General features: G+C 40.8%; 1 protein-coding gene across 2 annotated transcripts in view; it reads left to right on the top strand.

Moving 5' to 3' along the window:
• Nucleotides 1–4,332: 4,332 nt before the first annotated feature.
• LOC133630735 (uncharacterized) overlaps nucleotides 4,333–18,246 on the top strand; it is a 44,581-nt gene continuing 30,667 nt past the window's right edge. Inside the window, exon 1 of one of the 2 annotated variants that reach the window (XM_062022436.1) lies at nucleotides 4,333–4,495. The gene's annotated coding sequence lies outside the window, so the exon portion shown is untranslated. The remainder of the gene's footprint in view (nucleotides 4,496–18,246) is intronic. The other variant, XM_062022434.1, reaches the window with a different exon arrangement.

Below are 18,246 nucleotides of genomic sequence, written 5' to 3' on the forward strand. Positions count from 1 at the left end.
TGCCATATTTTTGCTGAAAGGATTTAGTAGAGAAAATCGACGATAAAGTTCGCAACTTTTGCTCGCTGATTAAAAAAAGCCTTGCCTGTACCGGAAGTAGCGTGACGTCACAGGAGCTAGTATTCCTCACAATTCCCCATTGTTTACAATGGAGCGAGAGAGATTCGGACCGAGAAAGTGACGATTACCCCATTAATTTGAGCGAGGATGAAAGATTCGTAGATGAGGAACATTACAGTGAAGGACTTGAGAGGCAGTGATGGACGTATCTTTTTTCGCTCTGACCGTAACTTAGGTACAAGCTGGCTCATTGGATTCCACTCTCTCTCCTTTTTCTATTGTAGATCACAGTTTGTATTTTAAACCACCTCAGATACTATATCCTCTTGAAAATGAGAGTCGAGAACGCGAAATGGACATTCACAGTGACTGAACATGTAAATACACGATTAATAATATTCAGCTTTGCGAAGCTAAAAAAATAGAAGCTAACCTAGCAACGTAGCCAACGTGATAGCATCAGTCTCAAATGCAGATAGAAACTAAATTAAAAAAAACCTGACTGGATGGATAGACAGAAGATCAAAAATACTATTAAACCATGAACATGTAAATACACGATTAATAATATTCAGCTTTTCGAAGCTAAAAAAAATAGAAGCTAACCTAGCAACATAGCCAACGTGATAGCATAGCAGTCTCAAATGCAGATAGAAACTAAATAGAAAAAAAAACCCTGACTGGATGGATAGACAGAAGATCAAAAATACTATTAAACCATGAACATGTAAATACACGATTAATAATATTCAGCTTTGCGAAGCTAAAAAAAATAGAAGCTAACCTAGCAACGTAGCCAACGTGATAGCATAGCAGTCTCAAATGCAGATAGAAACTAAATTAAAAAAAAACCCTGACTGGATGGATAGACAGAAGATCAAAAATACTATTAAACCATGTACATGTAACTACACGGTTAAAAATTCTCTGCCTGGTAAGGCTTAACTATGCTGTTGCTAACGACGCTAAGGCTAATTTAGCAACTTAGCAACCGGACCTCACAGAACTATGTACTCTCTCCTTTTTCTATTGTGGATCACGATTTGTATTTTAAACCACCTCGGATACTATATCCTCTTGAAAATGAGTCGAGCACGCGAAATGGACATTTAAAGTGACTTTTATCTCCAAGACAATACATCGGTGACACACTTAGCTACTGAGCTAACGTGATAGCATCGTTCTCAAATGAAGATAGAAACAAAATAAATAAACCCCTGACTGGAAGGATAGACAGAAGACCAACAATACTATTAAACCATTTACATGTAACTACACGGTTAAAAATTCTCAGCCTGGTAAGGCTTAAAAATGCTGTTGCTAACGACGCTAAGGCCAATTTAGCAACTTAGCAACCGGACCTCACAGAACTATGATAAAACATTAGCGCTCCACCTACGCCAGCCAGCCCTCATCTTCCCATCAACAGCCGTGCTCATCTGCATTCCAGCGATCAACGGCGCGACGAAGGACTTCATCCGTGGGTTTGGCGGCAAGCATCGGCTAGGCGTAGTAAGTAGTCCTTGTTGTGTTGCTATAAGTATTGTACTTAGCCGCTAAGACACCGATCGATCCCACCTACAACGTTCTTCTTTGCAGCCTCCATTGTTCATTAAACAAATTGCAAAAGATTCACCAACACAGATGTCCAGAATACTGTGGAATTTTGTCGAAGAAAACAAGAGGCTTTTCTATCGGGTCCGATGGGGTCCAACCACTTCCGTTGCTTTTGTGACGTCACGCGCATAAATCATATCCAGAGGAGTTTTTCAACCGGAAGTGTGGCGGGAATTTTAAAATTGCACTTTATAAGTTAACCCGGCCGTATTGGCATGTGTTGCAATGTTAAGATTTCATCATTGATATATAAACTATCAGACTGCGTGGTTGGTAGTAGTGGGTTTCAGTAGGCCTTTAACACTAGAAGCAAACCTTTATTAAGAGTGAAACATGGTCATTTAAAGTGTACAAGCCCGTTGAGGCTCAATGATCTGGAATGAGATTGATATCTTTAGAAAAGAATCACATTCGTTAAACACTTTTACAAAGTGTTTTAAGCGAAGTGTATTGCAACGTTATGCATAGTTTATTTAGCACGCCCCTTATGGTTGAGGGATTCATATTAGTCGCATAATTTTGGTCTTGACCTCTGTGTGTATGATGAGATGATTGCACATCTTCAAGATGCAACTTTTTAATCAAATTTGAATAATAGGAAATCGAGACTGATTTGGCGGATTTAAAGATTCCTTTTTTATAAATGTCAACCTGTTGGTAGGTTGGTATGAAATTGTAAATGTGTATTTGGTTGGTAGATTTTTAAAGAAATTGTATTGAACTGGGGCAGCACGGTGGCACAGGGGTTAGTGCATCTGCCTCACAATACGAAGGTCCTGAGTAGTCGTGAGTTCAATCCCGGCCTCGGGATCTTTCTGTGTGGAGTTTGCATGTTCTCCCCGTGACTGCGTGGGTTCCCTCCGGGTACTCCGGCTTCCTCCCACCTCCAAAGACATGCACCTGGGGATAGGTTGATTGGCAACACTAAATTGGCCCTAGTGTGTGAATGTGAGTGTGAATGTTGTCTGTCTATCTGTGTTGGCCCTGCGATGAGGTGGCGACTTGTCCAGGGTGTACCCCGCCTTCCGCCCGATTGCAGCTGAGATAGGCTCCAGCGCCCCCCGCGACCCCGAAGGGAATAAGCGGTAGAAAATGGATGGATGGATGGATGTATTGAACTGTATTTTGTACAAACCCCGTTTCCATATGAGTTGGGAAATTGTGTTAGATGTAAATATAAACGGAATACAATGATTTGCAAATCCTTTTCAACCCATATTCAATTGAATGCACTACAAAGACAAGATATTTGATGTTCAAACTCATAAACTTTATTTTTTGCAAATAATTAACTTAGAATTTCATGGCTGCAACACGTGCAAAAGTAGTTGGGAAAGGGCATGTTCACCACTGTGTTACATGGCCTTTCCTTTTAACAACACTCAGTAAACGTTTGGGAACTGAGGAGACACATTTTTTAAGCTTCTCAGGTGGAATTATTTCCCATTCTAGCTTGATGTACAGCTTAAGTTGTTCAACAGTCCGGGGGTCTCCGTTGTGGTATTTTAGGCTTCATAATGCGGCACACATTGTCAATGGGAGACAGGTCTGGACTACAGGCAGGCCAGTCTAGTAAAACATATATAAGTCACACTCGAGTATAAGTCACATTTTTTGGGGAAATGTATTTGATAAAATCCAACACCAAGAATAGACTTTTGAAAGGCAATTTAAAATAACTAAAAAATAGTGAACAACAGGCTGAATAAGTGTACGTTATATGACGCATAAATAACCAACTGAGGACGTGCCTGGTATGTTAACATATTATGGTAAGAGTCATTCAAATAACTATAACATATAGAACATGCTATACGTTTACCAAACAATCTGTCACTCCTAATCGCTAAATCCGATAATCTTCTTCCTCTGTGTCGCTTCTAAACAACTCTGCCAACTCCAAAGGTATGCGCCGCTACCTCTTGCCGTTTTCTGCAGCATATTTCACTACGTCCAGCTTGTAATCTGCAGTATATGATTTCCTTTTCGGTGCCATTTTTTTTCAACCCTTCTCAGTTTTTATAAGTTACCGCCTATGTTGAAATGATCAATTTTCATAGGTACGGATGTAGTAGCAGGTAGCATCTTTTTTTTCACAATACACCTCCACCATGACCCACAATGCACTTGTGCCATGACCCGCCCCCGCCAAATTTTTATTGGTTGACGTGTGTGTGACGATTGCTGATATACGCCTCGTCTCTTACGTGAATTAGATCAATAATATTATTTTATATTTTACGGTAATGTGTTAATAATTTCACACATAAGTCGCTCCAGAGTATAAGTAGCACCCCCGGCCAAACTAAGAAAAAAACTGCGACTTATAATCGGAAAAATACGGTAATACAAAATTATGTCTGTCTGTAAATAAATAGAGTATCTCTGATTCAGTGGTAAGGATCGACAAATTATCGGCACCGATATTTGGCATTTTTACGTATATCTCTATCGTCCTTTTTCAACCCGTTTTTTAACGACCTTTTACAACAGAACTACTTCAGAAGCTACACACACATGATGGCATTATGTAGTATTAAAAATTACAATAATTAGTGAAGTAGATAGTAATAAACACTGCTCAAGTACCAGCCTGTTGCCCTGCATTAGTAAAGTCCTCTTTTTTTAATTTTAAAAATGACTCATCGACAGGATGGAAGAAGGAAGAGACCGAAAGGTCCTCACCAGAGTGGACCCCTCAGCATGGGGAGAGGAAAGGGTGACCCGCATGGAGAACGATCACAACTGATCTGGATAGTCTTGCTATGGACAGAGTGAAATGGAGGTCTGCTGCTTCTGTCCAATGCTGGCGAAATAAGTAAGTCATTGACAATAATTTTCTCCAAATATGCTTTTTATATCGGACGGGGCATTTATTTGAGTTCTTGTGAGAGCTGTTCTCTAGTCTGTTTAGCTGCTTTCTCCGCAGACACGCACCCCTCTTCACTCGTGAGTCGGCAACAGTATTTTCTCATCTGCATACATGTCAAACTTCCTGTTTTTGCCGGGTAGTCCAGTTTTTGTCCATCTTTCTTGGCGCATACACGGTCCAGTTTTGTTTGTTTTTGCTACTGCAGCAATGGAGTCCCTCGACAAGCCTCACTCATCATGATGTAATTCTTTCTTTCATAGTTCTTTTTATTGATTTCACATTCACATTAACAACAAATACAAACCCTCTTCATCCCCTACCCCTGCTGTCACTCAAAACAAAAACAATAAACAAAAGTAAGAGTACAAAAGTACCCAGAGTAAAAAAAATAAATAAATAAAGTTCAATACAAGGCACTTGAGACAAAGTAATTGAAAACTGAAACACACTGTAGAAGCATCATGACAAGGCCTGAAACGTCGGCAGTCATATTAAGGTACATATCTAGGGCTCTTCTTGCACTTGTGTAGAGGATTGGTCAAAAAAAGTCAAAAAAGGTCTCCACACTTTAAAAAACTTAATTTTCAGAGCCCTGTAATGTATATCTTATTTTCTCTAGCTTTAGGTTTGCTAACACGTCCCTTATCCAGTGGGAGACTGAGGGTGGGACAGCCTCCTTCCACTTCAACAATATCAGGTGGCGTGCGAGGAGGGTGGTAAAGGCAACTATTTTGTGACCCCCCTACAGGTAGTTCCATCCCTTCAGGAATGATTCCAAATACTGAAATTAAAGGGTTTGGATCGATTTGAATGGTTAAGACCGTGGAGAGTGCTTCGAAGATGGATTTCCAGTACCCCTTTAGCTTCGGACACAGCCAAAACATGTGTATTAATGTTGCGTTGTCTACTTTGCATCTATCGCATAATGGGTTAATTTGGGGAAATATTTTTGCTAATTTTGCTTTTGAGAAGTGTACCCAGTGTATCACTTTAAATTGGACCAGTGAGTGTCGTGCGCACATTGAAGATGAGTGAACCCTTTTCTCAATTTTTGCCCAGGTTACGTCATCTATTGGAATTTGGAGGTCTTGTTCCCATGCTGTTCTTATTCTTTGCATGGAGGTGCATTCTAATCCTAAAAGTAAATTAAGTATGTATGAGATTGCCCTCTTCTTTGTTGGATTTAAAGACATAATTTCATCTGTGGTTGATTTAGAGGGTTTATTAGGGAACTGTGGAAGAACTGTTTTAACATAATCCCTTATCTGGAAATATCTAAATATATGGGAACTGGGTAGATTAAATTTCTTGGACAACTCCGTAAAAGAGGCGAGTATGTTGTCTATAAAAAGGTCATTGAAACATTTCAAACCCCTTTGTTGCCACATGTTAAAAGCTGAGTCAAGTGTTGAAGGTGGAAAGCAGTGATTTGATGCTACTGGGCTGAAAAGGCTCATTCCTTGCAGGTTAAAATGTTTTGTAAATTGACGGTATATTTTGAGCGAGTGACTTACTACAGGATTGTTAATTGTCTTCACTGATAGAGGCAAAGCTGCACCCATTAGGGCTGCTAAGGAAGCAGAACCACAAGAATGTGTCTCCAGCTTCACCCATGTAGGGCTTTCCTGATGTAGGTGGTAATATGTCCAGTATGACATGCAATGCAAGTTGGTGGCCCAGTAATACATACAGAAATTTGTAAGGGCCATACCTCCATCATGTTTTGCTCTTTGTAAAAACTCCTTGCGCAGACGTGGCTGTTTGCCATTCCAAATATAAGATGAGATTATAGAGTCTAATTTTTGGAAAAATGTACCAGGGATAAATACGGGCAAGCATTGAAACAGATACAAATATTTTGGAAGCACAGTCATCTTAATTGCATTGACTCTGCCTATAAGTGAAATGAAAAGGGGAGTCCAATTAGCCAGATCTTGCTTGGTTTGTGTAAACAACTTTCCAAAGTTTTGCCTGAAGAGGTCTTTAAAGTTCTTTGTAATAGTAACTCCGAGGTAATTAAAACTGTCTGTAGTGATCTTAAAGGGCAACCTAATGTTTTCTAGTATTGAGACGTCCATATTCAAGGGCAGTAGCTCACTTTTATTTAAATTCAATTTATAACCGGAGATTTCACCAAACCGTTGTAACAGGCTAAGAATTAATGGAATTGCAGACTCTGCATAAAGGAGAAGGTCGTCAGCATAAAGGGACAATTTATGTTCTATATTTCCTCTATTTATGCCCATTATAGCGTGATTGGACCTAATGGCTAAAGCTAGGGGTTCAATAGCCAGGACAAAAAGAAGGGGACTGAGGGGTCATCCCTGGCGAGTTCCACAGTGTAAGTCAAAAGGACTTGAATGCAAATTATTTGTCAGAATCATAGCAGAAGGGCTGGAATATAACAGTTTTATCCATGTGATGAATGTTTCCCCGAATCCGAATTTTGCCAGCGTTTCAAAGAGGTAGTCCCATTCTACTCTATCGAATGCCTTCTCTGCATCCATGGAGAGAAGACATTCTGAAGCAGCTTGACAAGGAGTGTACATTATGTTAAACAGGCGTCGGGTATTAAAAAAGGAGCGTCTATGCTTAACAAAACCTGTCTGGTCTGGGAATATTAAACTGGGTAAAATGTTTTCCAAACGGCAAGCTAGTACTTTGGCCAATATTTTATAGTCTGTGTTTAACAAAGATATGGGTCTATAGGATCCGCAGTCTAAGGGGTCCTTGCTCTTTTTTGCCAGTAATGTTATGCATGCCTGATTTAGGGTGGTTGGAAGAAATCCCGCTTCTAGTGATTCTGAATACATGGCTGCCAAAAAAGGAGCTAACTGTGTGGAGAATTTCACATAAAATTCACACGACAGACCATCCAAACCAGGTGATTTTTTAGTTTGCAGAGACTTAATGGCCTCCAATATTTCTTGTTGTGTTACTGGCTTATCTAGATTTAAGACCTGATCTGGTGGCAAGGATGGGATATGTAGATCCTTAAAAAAGTCCTGTATGGCATTGGGGTTGGAGGGACTGTTGGACGCATACAGTTTACAATAGTACTCTTTAAAAATGTTATTTATTTCTTGTTGGTCTGTAATGACTGTACCATCCTGAGAAAGCACCCCATTGATAATTTGTTTAGCTCTTGCCCCCTTCAATTGTCTGGCCAGAATTTCCCCTGCCTTTTCCCCATGTTCATACAGAGCACTCCTATTCCTGAGCAGAAGGTTTTCAATGAAAGATGATGAAATAAGGTCATATTCTGCTTTAAGTTTCATGCGCTCTTTATATAAGTCAGGAGATGGGAATTGTGCATATATTTTATCAATTTCAGCTATTTGCTTGTCCAGACTTAGTTTTGCTTCCAAGTTCTTTCTCTTATCAGCCATAAAAGATATTATCTGCCCTCTTAAGTAAGCCTTAAGGGCCTCCCAAACAGTTGCAACTGAAACATCTGTGGTCATGCTTATTTCCAAAAATAGAGAGATTTTTTCTGATAAAAAAAGTACAAAGTTTTCATCTGCTAATAATAGAGAATTAAACCTCCAATTTCTTCTGATTGTCCTTGATTCAGGCAAATTCAGCTTCAATAAAAGGGGAGCATGGTCAGATATTAATATAGTTTGATACTCACAAGATCTTATGTAGGGAGTTAATTTATTGTCAGTGAAAAAATAGTCGATTCTGCTATATGTGTGGTGCACATGCGAGAAGAAAGAGTATTCCCTTCTTTTTGGATGCAAAAAACGGCATATATCGGACATGCCAAATTCCGAAAGAAAAGTTTCTATATGAGAAACTGATTTGGATGCTACATAACCTTTTCTGGCTGTTGATCTGTCCATCCCAGGTTCTAAACAAAAATTAAAATCACCTCCCATAATGAGCTGGTGAGAGTTTAGATCTGGAAGTAATTTGATGAGACGATCAAAAAACTGGGCATCATCAAAATTCGGATCATATACGTTAGCCAGTACAACCTTGGTGTTATAAAGTTGGCCAGTAACAATAATATAACGTCCGTTTGAGTCTGCTATGATACCAGAGGGGGTAAAAGATATATCCTTATTTATTAATATAGCAACGCCTCTCACCTTAGCCTGAAAAGTTGAATGGAAGAGCTGACCCACCCAACCACATTTTAAACGAGAGTGATCTGACCTTCGAAGGTGGGTCTCCTGCAGAAATGCAATTCCCGTCCTCAGACGCTTGAGGTCTACTAGTGCTTTTTTCCTCTTTACCGGGTGATTCAGGCTAGGGCTGGGCGATAAAACAATAACAATATATATCGCGATAGACATGTGATCAATATCAATAGAAAATGGGGTCGATAAAACGTTCGATAATTTCACTGAGTTCTGTTAGAAAAAAAATAGGAAGAAAGGCAGAGCCGGAACCGCACGGCATTCTGGGGGGTGTAGGCAGAGGAAGGGCTTTGGCCTCTCCACCTATCACGGCCGAGCCTGAACCGCAAGGCATTCTGGGAAATGCTAACAGGAAGAGAAAAAAAAGCAACAACGGCTAGCTGACGACGAGGAGTGAAACGAAACGGGAATATGAGTGCGGCAGCACGAGAGGAAATTGTAAATAAAAAAGGAAACGTCACGTCACCAGTTTGGCAGTATTTTGGAGTTTTTAAAATCCGATACGAATCGGAGTAATACTGTCTGCAAACTTTGCAAGGTTGTCGTCCCGACCAAGTCTGGGAACACGACAAACTTATTTTAGCACCTGAGCCGCTCTCACCCGCTGGAGTACAGCAGTATCAAACAGCCACAACCATCTACATCAGCCGGTGCAAGTGGAACAGCACCTAAGCGGCAACAACAGACCACCATCGTCTCGATGGTGGTCTGTTGTTGCCGCAGACAGTATTACTCGGCAGCAGTGCCATACGACAAAAATTCAAAACGTTATAAAGAAATAACGGATGCAGTGGTGTATCAATTAGCGAAGGACATGCTAGCGCTCAGCATAGTTGAGAAGTCTGGGTACAAGAATCTCATACACATGCTCGACCCCCGTTATGTTCTACCTGGCCGAAAGCACTTTTCCAAGACAGCTATTCCTAAGCTTTACACAATGTGCAGGAAATCCGTGGAAAAGGAGATACTGAAGTTGGTTTGATTTTTCCATAAATGACTGAAGAGGGTAACCGGTTTGTTTTGTCACAGATGTTCAGACGCAAATTCACTCCGATGTTTACAATATTCTGTAAGACATGTTTGTTTCTGCTTGCTTAATGTGACTGTTATTTATTTGCATATATTGTTACCAATATGGCTTTAAAGCCTGAGTTGTACACTACTAATTTCTTAATTACAATACTTTGCACATTTTGTTGGATTAAGCATTTATTTAATGTCAATATTTGCACATCGACCAGTATTTTCATTTATCTGACTGTTTTTCATAATGCTGACCTCGTTCCAAAGGGTAAAGGTTATATTTAAAATAAAAGTATTTAAATTCAGCCTTTTTTCTCCTGGTCTTTATTTAGAATAGTTTTGGGTTTTTTTATCAATAATTATCGATATCGACTGATATGAAACACTTATATCGTGATGCATTTTTTAGTCATATCGCCCAGCCCTAATTCAGGCCCTTGACATTCCAGCTAACGAGGTTGATGTCACAGTTCATGCTGCTTCTATGTGTGATATGGAAAGACAGTTAAACATCAAACAGGTGATATGGTGCCTATTAAGTTTAGACCAAGTACTCAAGTAATAGTGACCAGCCTTTATACCTTGAGTGACAGCAAAACAAAAACAACCTCCCCCCAACCCTAAGGTGACTTCAGCTATAAAAAAAAACAGCACACCTTCCCTAACTAACTTAAAGACTTCCAGATTACCTCTTAAAAAAAACAAAACCCTCTACTCCCCCATATTATTAATATATTAAGTACCCCACCTGATACAGGGAGAATAACTGAGTACAGAGAGATATATTAGATATAAATAAAATAGAACAGTGTAAACTATTAAATGTATATATAATCAGAAAATAAATGCTATTAAAAAAATAATAATAAAAAATAAAATATATAAATACAATTCAATAGCTATTATTGTTGCATGTGCATAGCTTGCATGTAAGTAGTACATTTAGATCAGCTGCATTTCAATCAATCAATCAATCAATGTTTATTTATATAGCCCTAAATCACAAGTGTCTCAAAGGGCTGTACAAGCCACAACGACATCCTCGGTACAGAGCCCACATACGGGCAAGGAAAAACTCACCCCAGTGGGACGTCGGTGAATGACTATGAGAAACCTTGGAGAGGACCGCATATGTGGGTAACCCCCCCCCTCTAGGGGAGACCGAAAGCAACGGATGTCGAGTGGGTCTGACATAACATTGTGAAAGTCCAGTCCACAGTGGATCCAACACATCAGCGGGAGTCCAGTCCACAGCGGGGCCAACAGGAAACCATCCCGAGCGGAGACGGGTCAGCAGCGCAGAGATGTCCCCAACCGATGCACAGGCTAGTGGTCCACCCGGGGTCCCGGCTCTGGACAGCCAGCACTTCATCCATGGCCACCGGACCTATGCAACTCCCCCTCGCAAGGGACAGGGGAGAAGAGGAGAGAAGAAAAGAAACGGCAGATCAACTGGTCTAAAAAAGGGGGGGTCTATTTAAAGGCTAGATTATACAAATGAGTTTTAAGATGGGACTTAAATGCTTCTACTGAGGTAGCATCTCTAACTGTTACCGGGAGGGCATTCCAGAGTACTGGAGCCCGAATAGAAAACGCTCTATAGCCCGCAGACTTTTTTTTGGCTCTGGGAATCACTAATAAGCCGGAGTTCTTTGAACGCAGATTTCTTGTCGGGACATATGGTACAATACAATCGGCGAGATAGGCTGGAGCTAAACCGTGTAATATTTTATACGTAAGTAGTAAAACCTTAAAGTCGCATCTTAAGTGCACAGGAAGCCAGTGCAAGTGAGCCAGTATAGGCGTAATATGATCAAACTTTCTTGTTTTTGTCAAAAGCCTTGCAGCCGCATTTTGTACCAACTGTAATCTTTTAATGCTAGACATAGGGAGGCCCGAAAATAATACGTTACAGTAATCGAGACGAGACGTAACGAACGCATGAATAATGATCTCAGCGTCGCTAGTGGACAAGATGGAACGAATTTTAGCGATATTACGGAGATGAAAGAAGGCCGTTTTAGTAACACTCTTAATGTGTGACTCAAACGAGAGAGTTGGGTCGAAGATAATACCCAGATTCTTTACCGAGTCTCCTTGTTTAATTGTTTGGTTGTCAAATGTTAAGGTGGTATTATTAAATAGATGTTGGTGTCTAGCAGGACCGATAATCAGCATTTCCGTTTTCTTAGCGTTGAGTTGCAAAAAGTTAGCGGACATCCATTGTTTAATTTCATTAAGACACGCCTCCAGCTGACTACAGTCCGGCGTGTTGATCAGCTTTAGGGGCATGTAGAGTTGAGTGTCATCAGCATAACAGTGAAAGCTAACACCGTACTTGCGTATGATGTCACCCAGCGGCAGCATGTAAATACTAAAGAGTGCAGGGCCAAGAACCGAACCCTGGGGAACTCCGCACGTTACCTTGACATAGTCCGAGGTCACATTGTTATGGGAGACGCACTGCATCCTGTCAGTAAGATAAGAGTTAAACCAAGACAAGGCTAAGTCTGACATACCAATACGTGTTTTGATACGCTCTAATAAAATATTATGATCGACGGTATCGAAAGCGGCGCTAAGATCAAGAAGCAGCAGCATAGATGACGCATCAGAATCCATCGTTAGCAATAGATCATTAGTCATTTTTGCGAGGGCTGTCTCCGTAGAGTGATTTGCCCTGAAACCGGATTGAAAAGGTTCACAGAGATTGTTAGTCACTAAGTGTTCATTTAGCTGCTGTGCAACAGTTTTTTCGAGAATTTTGGAAATAAACGGAAGGTGGGAGACCGGTCGGTAGTTTACCATGAGGTCAGGGTCGAGGTTAGGTCTTTTGAGCAGAGGATGAATAACCGCTTTTTTGAATGCTAGGGGAACAGTGCCGGAGGAAAGTGATAAGTTTATAATATTTAACACTGATGGACCTAATAATACAAACAGTTCCTTGATAAGTTTCCCAGGAAGTGGGTCAAGTAAACATGTTGTTTGTTTTATCCCACTTACACGCTGTAATAATTCCTCTAATGTTATTTCATCAAAAATAGAGAGACTATTTTGGAGGGCAGTGTCCGTCGTATATACAGTCGTATTTGTGTTAATAGAGCCCAGTTGTAGCTGGGATGCGTTGTCTTTAATCTCCTTTCTAATGAGTTCAATTTTCTTATTAAAGAAATTCATAAAATCATCTGCCGAATGGGTGGAGCTACTGGGAGGAGTCCCTTGTTGGGTTAGCGATGCTACTGTACTAAACAGAAATTTAGGATCGTTTTTGTTGAGGCGGATGAGATTTGAGTAGTATTTAGTTTTAGCTAAGGTAAGCATGCGTTTATAAGTTATTAAACTATCACTCCATGCTTGATGGAAAACCTCAAGTTTAGTCGCGCGCCATTTGCGTTCCAGTTTTCTACATGATAATTTCTGAGCTCTAATTTCTTCTGTAAACCATGGGGTGCGCCTTTTAGGGGCCCTTTTTTGCTTTAGCGGTGCTATACTATCAATAATTTCGCGCAAGGCATCGTCAAAGTTGTTAGTGAGTTTATCAATAGAGCCGACATAATTTGGGAATGGTGCTATTACCGAAGGCAGTAGGTCAGCAAGAGTCATCGTTGTGGCAGCATTAATGTTGCGGCCGCTATAGCAGTTATTATTATTATTAGCTTGTTGACAAAGAGTCAAAACTTCAAATTTTATAAGGTAATGATCGGACATTACTTTAGTATATGGAAGTATCATAACTTTGGAGGTGGTGACACCCCTGACAAGCACTAGATCTATTGTATTACCGTTGCGATGCGTGGGTTCATGTATTATTTGTGTAAGACCACAGCTATCAATTATGGTTTGGAGCGCCACGCACTGAGGGTCCGATGGGGTATTCATATGGATATTAAAGTCCCCCATTATGATTATATTGTCGGCGTGCGTCACTAGATCAGCAACGAACTCTGAGAATTCACTGATAAAGTCCGAATAGGGCCCAGGGGGGCGGTAGATAACAGCCAGGTCGAGAGGTAGCGGTGTGACAGACCTCATAGTAAGCACCTCAAACGATTTATATTTATTATTTAGGTTAGGGGTAAGGTTGAAATTTTCATTGTATATTAGTGCGACACCCCCTCCCCTTTTAAGAGGGCGGGCAACATGCGCATTCGTATAGTTAGGAGGAGATGCCTCATTGAGCGCAAAAAATTTGTCCGGTTTGAGCCAGGTTTCGCTAAGACCAATGACGTTAAGATTGTTGTCTCTAATGACCTCATTAACCAATAACGCCTTGGGAGACAATGATCTTATGTTTAAAAAGCCCATATTATAGGTATTGGGCTGTTTTGACGAGTTTTTGTTAAGATTATCCGTAGTGGCAATATTAACAATGTTGCGTTTATTATGCGTAGTGCACTTTAAATAGTTTCGACCATATCTAGGAATTGATATGACGGGAATTTTCCGATTGTTTGCTTGGTGCTGCAATAGACTGGACATATCATAATTTGCCACCTCAGTAGAATGCATGTCCACCCCTGACACAGACACAACAGAAAAAACATTATGTGAATTGTGTATTATTCTAAGAGAATTGCTATGCGTACATGGATTATCCAGCCTGGCGCTGGCTAGTTCTAGCTTAACTGACTCCTCACCCGGACTAACAGACATTGTAATTGCCTGTGACCGGGCTTGCTCTAGTGTAGTCAGTCAAGTGAGACTTAAATAGTAGTCTATGTTTCTAGACAGGATGATGGCGCCTTCCTGGTTAGGGTGAAGGCCGTCTCTCATCAGCAAGCCTGGTTTGCCCCAGAAAGAGGGCCAGTTATCAATAAACGTTAGTCCCTTCTGCCTACAGTAGCTAGCCAACCACTTGTTAAGCGAGACTAATCTGCTATATCTCTCATCATTGCCTCTCGCAGGCAGGGGGCCAGAGACAATTACTCGATGCCTGGACATCTTTCTGGCGAGATCACAAGTCCTGGCTATGTTTCTCTTTGTAATCTCTGACTGTCTCATTCTAGTGTCATTGGAGCCAACGTGTACAACTATATTCGCATAATTAGTGGTGCGATTAGCCTGTCGTACGTGTTTACTAGGCCTGTTGCGAGTTAGCTCCCTAAGATTAGCTTCAATGTCAGGTGCTCTGGCCCCGGGGATACACTTTATTGTGGCTGGTTTGCTAAGCTTTATGTTTCGGGTGATGGAGTCCCCTATAACTAAGGTGTGGTGCCCGGTAGACTGGGGTGTAGGACTAGCTAAAGAGCTAAATCTATTATGCGTCTCAACCGGTACACCGTAGCTTGTAGGCCGCTTAGGACTGCTACAAGCTGGGCTAGTTAGCTCGCTACAGCTAACGCTAGCAGATGTGTCCGCAACATCTAAAGTTACGACATTACTCTGCTCTAACTGGCGGACACGGCCCTCTAGCAGAGCCAACCTCTCCGTGAGTATGGTGCAAGACGCGCAGGAAGCCATTACTCACAGTGTTTTCTGTCACCGAGTGAAGTTCCTGCTGTCCTCAGGGAAGTGGTCGCGGTCTGTAGGAGTAGCTTCTTACTGACCGGCGCTGCCTTTCTCCGCGCTAGCTTAGCAGCTAGCTAGCTGAGGAAAGGGTGGTGGGACAGAGATCGGGTGATTTGCAAGTTAAATAGTACCACTAAAAATGTTTGAGAAGTGATAAAGAAAGCTGTAGAACAATTAAAAGCACACAGATAGAGCGCTACTTAGCTTTTTCGCAACAGCGAACAGACGGCGAGCAGTCACGCACGGTGAACCGGAACCGGAACAAAATTGAGATAGAAATAAACTATGTTAAACCTTAACAGCTTAAACCAGAAAAAATAAAAATAATAATAATTTGATAAACACAAAACCCTGCAAAATGAAATAAACCAATGAAGCTTGATCATTTTCAAAAAAGATACAAATAAAACGGGTTAAAAAAAGAGAGAGAAAAAAAGGCTATTTTATAAACATGCATCTCAAATGAGGTAAGGAAAATAAGAGAAAATAATAAATTATCGGCTTAAATGAATGTACTATATGCTGCTGAAACTTTACAAACTTCTATCTAGACCGATATAAAAGCTAGCTATAAACACATGGTAGCAACAACAGTGATATAGATTGAGGTAGAAAGTATAACGTTTAATATGATTATACAGTCCAGGTGTTAAACTCACTGTAACTCATAAACAAAGTTTGTTGATGAGGCCGTTAATGCGCCTTGATGTAGTTAGCTGCCTCGGCTACTGATCCGAGCCAAACGCGAGTGCCATCCGTCTGTGTGATGCGGAGCCTGGCCGGGTAAAGTAGCGAGGGTTTGAGTCCCATCTTGTAAAGAGACGCCATCTCGGTCCGGTAAGCCCTCCGCTGATTCACAACCTCTGGAGAGTAGTCCTCGTACACTCTGAACGCGTGCCCGTGATATTGCAGCGTACCTCTCTTCCTTGCCTCCCGAATCAGCAACTCTTTACTCTGGAAGCGATGAAAACAGAGCAGTGTAGGTCGGGGCTTGTCCCTGTGTGCCGGCTTGGGAGCCAGGCTGCGATGAGCGCGGTCCAGCTCAGGTGGAGAGGCAAATACTTCTTCACCAAGTACTTCCTTCAGCAACAAGGAGAAAAACTTGGTAGGTTGCGGGCCTTCTATCCCTTCAGGTAAGCCAACTAGCCGGGCATTACTGCGCCTGCTCCTTCCCTCCAGGTCGGTGAGTTTAGCCTTTAGCTTCTGGTTGTCTGTCTGTAGCATGTCACAAACAGCCTCCACCTGCTCCAACCGCTGATGTATGGATTCAGCATTTTCCTCCAGAGAGGTCAGTCTGTAGTTATGTCTGTTGACCGTCTCCTGAAGTCCGTCCAACTTCTCGTTTACCTCACTAAAGGATGCTTTGAGCTCGTTTAGCAAGGTTGATCTGTGGTCCGATAATATAGCGATTAGCTCAGATTTGCTAACGGCTGCAGCATCGGTCTCTGCCTTCTCTTGCGACTTTGCGGATTTGGGAGGCATTGTCGGTCATCAAGCGTTTTGTTATGCGTCGTTGTAGTAGAAAATAGTTACCAGCGGTTAAATGCTCTTCAAATACAGGTGGGGTGCATGTTAAAAGGAAGAGTTAAGCGGGAGCTAGAGGCTAATACGTCTTCACGCCATGCGTCCTCAATCGGAAGTCTCTCATGATGTAATTCAAAGAGGTTCATTAGGTCTTCAAAAATTAATGCAATTTGTTATTCTTAAACCCAGACCTGTATGTTTACTTACCTAATGGTTTCGGCTACAACTGTTGCCTTCCTCACGGTTGTCACGCGATGTGATGTGTTCAGAACATATTTACAGTTACAATGTTTACATCACGTTTACAGTTTCACATTCTAACATGTCCGAAAAGGACTAGGAAGAAGTAGAGCTTATTTAATCCACCCCTTTTCTGTCTAGTAATAATTTCTAACACAGTTGTTCACTTCCTTTTTCAACCTTAATTACAACAACAATACATCATTAAATGAATAGATAAATAAACATCAATACAGTTTACATCAGGGGTCTCAAACTCAATTTACCTGGGGGCCACTGGATGCAGAAACTGGGTGAGGCTGGGCTGCAAGAAAAGATTTCTTCAAAAAAATCTAGCATGCACTTTTTAATGAATTCACCTTCTTGACACTTTACCCACCTGCTCCCAGTGCCACCCACACTGGTTTAAATGTAACTTAGGTATTGGGTTTCATTATGTAAAGCGCTTTGAGTCACTAGAGAAAAAGCGCTATATAAATATCATTCACTTCACTTCACTTCACTTGAATGGCTTTCCCGTCCTAGCAACCATCTCACTCACCATGTAGCTAGCTTTGACTGCTGCATCGCTCTTTTCGCTTGCTTTCTTGACAAAATCTTGTTGCCTCAGTAGACTGGTTTTAAAATTTGCAACCCGGTTCACTCTCTCATCTCCCTGGTATTTTGCATACTCCTCAGCATGTCTAGTTGTATAACAGCATGTCTAGTTGTATAATGACATTTTAAATTGTAGTCCTTGTGCACGGCAACTTTCTCTGTATCAACTACAGAAAAGAGCTATAAGGATTATTCATAAAGTAAATTACTTAGAACACACTAACATTATTTATTAATTCGGGTTTATTGAAATTACAGGAGCTAGTAAAGTTACAGACATTATGTGTCATGTTTAAGGCTAAAAGTAAAACATTACCAGCAAATTTACACAAAATGTTTGTCATCACTTCTGAGAATGAAGAGCATAGAAGAAAAGGTCATTTCCAACATCAGTATTCAAGGACAACTTTAAAACAAATGTGCATATCAGTGGTGGGGGTTAAACTATGGAATTATCTTTACAATTAAGGCTGCAGCTAACGATTTTTTTTCTATAGATTAATCTACTGATTATTTTTTCGATTAATCTGTTAATCTATAGATTTTTTTTTTATTAATCTGTAGATTATTTTTCCTTTTACAGATTATTTGTTTATTCAAAATGAAGATGAAAAAATAAATGTAGTCCCGTTTTTTCAAAAGGCATGGCTTTTATTTACA

Source organism: Entelurus aequoreus, linkage group LG16 (assembly GCF_033978785.1).
Source record: "Entelurus aequoreus isolate RoL-2023_Sb linkage group LG16, RoL_Eaeq_v1.1, whole genome shotgun sequence".
Lineage (NCBI taxonomy): Eukaryota > Metazoa > Chordata > Actinopteri > Syngnathiformes > Syngnathidae > Entelurus > Entelurus aequoreus.